This window comes from Rhinopithecus roxellana, chromosome 14 (assembly GCF_007565055.1).
Source record: "Rhinopithecus roxellana isolate Shanxi Qingling chromosome 14, ASM756505v1, whole genome shotgun sequence".
Classification (NCBI taxonomy): Eukaryota; Metazoa; Chordata; class Mammalia; order Primates; family Cercopithecidae; genus Rhinopithecus; species Rhinopithecus roxellana.
Genome location: NC_044562.1, coordinates 50,169,653 through 50,174,036, shown reverse-complemented (window position 1 = coordinate 50,174,036; position 4,384 = coordinate 50,169,653). Strand labels below are relative to the sequence as shown.

At 39.6% G+C, this 4,384-nt stretch overlaps 1 pseudogene across 1 annotated transcript; it reads left to right on the top strand.

Moving 5' to 3' along the window:
- The first annotated feature begins 1,956 nt into the window (after positions 1-1,956).
- Positions 1,957-2,525, top strand: LOC104657393 (annotated as a pseudogene). The gene has a single exon (XR_004053236.1). The product of XR_004053236.1 is annotated as a 60S ribosomal protein L18 pseudogene (transcript).
- The last annotated feature ends 1,859 nt before the right edge of the window (positions 2,526-4,384 follow it).

The window sequence follows — 4,384 nt, the reverse complement described above, 5'->3', positions numbered from 1 at the left end:
TTTTACCTTTGTCGAGAAAATGTCCCTCACCCTGGTAGCAATAATGGGGCTATTTTACAGGATCCTCACCATAATTAGCATATAGCACATACCTAGGAAATTTTGATTATATTCATTAAATCATTATGAATATTTATGAAATACTTCTATTACAGACACCATTGTAGAGATTACAGTTACAATAATTAGCAAGGCAAACAAGGTCCTGGCTCCCAAGGAGCTAAGCCTATGGAGCACATACTGATGTGAAAGTGCCCCTCTCTCTGGCAGGAAGTTGGAAATGAACAGTTGGCCAAAGTCCTTGAGTAACAAGAGACTTGAGTTTCTTGAGAAAAACTCCCTAGGCCCACTGAGGAGGAAGGATTAGCTGAACATTTTCTCATATGTTTAAAAGAAATTGGGCCAGGCGTGGTGGCTCACACCTGTAATCCCAGCACTTTGGGAGGCCAAGATGGGCAGATCACGAGGTCAAGGGATCAAGATCATCCTGGCCAACATGGTGAAACCCTGTCTCTACTAAAAATACAAAAATTAGCGTGGTGTGATGGCACACACCTATAGTCCCAGCTACTTGGGAGGCTGAGGCCGGAGAATTGCTTGAGCCCGGGAGATGGAGGTTGCAATGAGCTGAGATCACGCCATTGCGCTCCAGCCTAGGTGACAGGGCGAAACTCCATCTCAAAAAAAGAAAGAAAGAAATTGACTACTTTCAGAGAATGATAATTCTGCTTAATTTTTTAAAAAGTGTATACAATGCATTAATGCCATGGATATAAGGCTAATTGTTTATGGTTCCTATAGCAGTCTGAATTTAATAAGGGGTGGGAACAGAATTCTTTTTTCTTTGTTTTGGAAGCTGCAAGAACTTGACTCTATAATGTAGAGACATTGTTAATAGCAGGCGGTGGAAAAGTTAAAGGTCTACATCTCTTTATACTGTTACTTGGGCAAGCATACCGAGTCTTGTGCGAGATACTCCAGTGAATCTTAAATATGAGATAGAACATATGCTAATGTTTTCATTTGTAGGTATTTAGACACTTGTATGGCTTAATTAATATTTTTCTTCCATATTTGTTTTCTTACATTGACGCTCATAAAATTTTTGAATAGAATGATAAGAAACATTTTTTTCCATGTAATTTTCATGCCATTCATTTAATATTTTTTTCATGATAACTGATTGGAAGTTTTCTGGGTAAAAATTATTTATTTATTTAATAGGTAACAAAATATTTTATTAAAGAAAGTACTGGTTGGTTATTTTAATACTTTGTTTTGAAGATAATCAAGTCAGCTTTATCTTTCCATTCTACCCCCACTTTTTCTTATACTCTTTTCTCCCTTTTTCTTAATCTATACCTGTGTATATGAGGAGTAGGCAGAGAAGGGGCAGAAAATGTATTGCCACCCTCCCATCTTATGGCATATTGTCAGACTTTTTTGTGAAATTTCTCCAGCATTGAGAAGTATTCGATCTCTACTTGAAAATCAAGGTGCAATTTGAAATAGTCATAATGTGAATAATGACTTATATTACTACACAGAGTTTTTATTCTTTCTAAAGTGGTGAATCTCATATTCCTGTTGTCTTCTGCTATAGATGATACATTAGAGGGATATGAAAAATTTCCAAGGGAAAAAGCATTTTTTTCTAAGAAACCCAGAATACACTCAATTTTACTTTTATTATATTACATTGTTGCATGTTTTATTAATTGAATAATAAAATTATTGAATATCTGTATGCATGGATATCTATATGTAAGAAGATGGAGAGATTATGTGAACATTCCTAAATTATCTGATATACCTGTGTTCCTGATTTCTTATTAAAACGCAGTTTCATAAAATGGTCATTTATTTTCACCTAAGTACTCACGTTAAAGAAATAGCTCCATGCTCTTTAAAAGACAATGTGCTGCTTTCCGGACCTGGCCGAGCAGGAGGCGCCATCATGGGAGTTGACATCTGCCACAACAAGGACCGAAAGGTTCGACGCAAGGAGCCCAAGAGCCAGGATATCTACCTGAGGCTGTTGGTCAAGTTGTACAGGTTTCTGGCCAGAAGAACCAATTCCACATTCAACCAGGTTGTGCTGAAGAGGTTGTTTATGAGTCGCACCAACCGGCCGCCTCTGTCCCTTCCGGGATGATCTGGAAGATGAAGCTTCCTGGCTGGGAAAACAAAAACGGCCGTGGTTGTGGGGACCATAACGGATGACGTGCGGGTTCAGGAGGTGCCCAAATTTAAGGTATGTGCACTGCGCCTGACCAGCCGGGGCCCGCAGCCGCATCCTCAGGGCAGGGGGCAAGATCCTCACTTTCGACCAGCTGGCCCTGGACTCCCCCAAGGGCTGTGGCACTGTCCTGCTCTCCGGTCCTCACAAGGGCCTAGAGGTGTACCGGCATTTCGGCAAGGACCCAGGAACCCCACACAGCCACACCAAACCGTACGTCCGCTCCAAGGGCCGGAAGTTCGAGCATGCCAGAGGCGGACTGACCAGCCGAGGCTACAAAAACTAACCCTGGATCCTACCCTCTTATTAAAAAGATTTTGAATGCTGACAAAAAAAAAAAAAAAAAAAGACTGTGCTTATCATCAGTATAGTGGCACTGGCTTTATTATTTTCTAATGTTTTTTAGAAATTAATAAAGCTAAGTTAATTTCAAAAATTTAAAATTTTAATCCTGACAAAACAAAAATTCAAAAACTTTAGCAACCACTTAGAAAAGCCAGGATAATAGACTTAAATATTATATTTTTAAGTGTTATTACTTAGGGTATTTGGGTGGAAATATTTCTTCTAACCTTAAAAATGCTAAATTCCCTTTGTTTCCAAACTGAACAAATGTTATTAATGTGAAATGTCACTTTAATAAACAGATCTATGTTTATTATCTCCATTACTGAGACTCTGTAGACTAAAGATTTTTTTTTCTTTTTTTTTTTTGAGACGGAGTCTCGCTCTGTCTCCCAGACTGGAGTGCAGTGGCGTGATCTCGCCTCCCGGGTTCACGCCATTCTCCTGCCTCAGCCTCCGGAGAAGCTGGGCCTACAGGCGCCTGCCACCTCGCCCGGCTAATTTTTTTTGTATTTTTAGTAGAGAGGGGGTTTCACCATGTTCGCCAGGATGGTCTCGATCTCCTGACCGCGTGATCCGCCCGCCTTGGCCTCCCAAAGTGCTGGGATTATAGGCGTGAGTCACCACGCCCGGCCAGACTAAAGAGTTTTTGAAAAAATAAATCTGTTCTTGAATTTAACTCTTAAGGACAGGGTTCATGGTATTGAAATGGCATAACTATCACATGATAAGTATAATGATATATATTGATAATATGTTAAATTTTTCAAATAATTATATAAAATTATTCCCAGGTTCACACAATCCTTTGTGGGCAATAAATATGTCACAAATATGAACGAGATGGCCAGGTAAAAATGATGTGCACCAGGGTAGGTGCGGTGGCTCACGCCTGTAATTCCAGCACTTTTGGTGGCAGAGGCAGGTGGATCACCTGAGGTCAGAAGTTCGAGAGCAGCCTGATCAACATGCTGAAACTCTGTCTCTACTAAAAATACAAAAATTAGCCGGGCATGGTGGTGGGCGCCTGTTATCCCAGCTAGTCGGGAGGCTGAGCAGGAGAATCATTTCAGTCCGGGAGGCAGAGGTTGCATTGAGCCGAGATTGTGCCACTGCACTCCAGCCTGAGTGACAGAGCAAGACTCTGTTTAAAAAAAAAAAAAAAAAAAATGATGTGCACCTGTAGTCCCAGCTGCTTGGGAGGCTGAGATGGAAGAATAACTTGAGCCCAGAAGTTCCAGGCCATCCTGGGCAACATACTGAGACTGTCTAAAAAAAAATTATTTTTAATGATAGAGAGTGATAGTACTTATGCCCAAGTGAAGGACACGTGTCTCCTCCTAAGTGCATTGGAATTAGAATTTTAAAAGATAAATATTCTGCTAGTCATTTACACACTGTTCCCATCACTTTGCTAATTCTACATCATTCTTTACTACCATTTTGAAAGTTTCTCTGTGAAGTGGCAAATTTTGGGACTAAACACATGTTTCTATTTGAAAAAAAAATTATTTTTTCACTGAAAATACAAATGCATACACTTGTATGTGATTCTTGTGAATATACAATCTTCTCTCTCTACTTGATGTGACTTTTCTAGAAGGACTTTGAGGCATAAATATGAATCAGGCCATTTTTGCTTCCCAGTATTCTTCCTTATATCTGGGTCAGATATACATCATCATCATGATGTTTGAGCCTACTCTTCAAATAGAACATATTATTATAATAATTACCAAGCACTACCCTCTTATATTTGAGCTGCTCTCCTAAGTAAGAATTTGATTCATAACATATTGT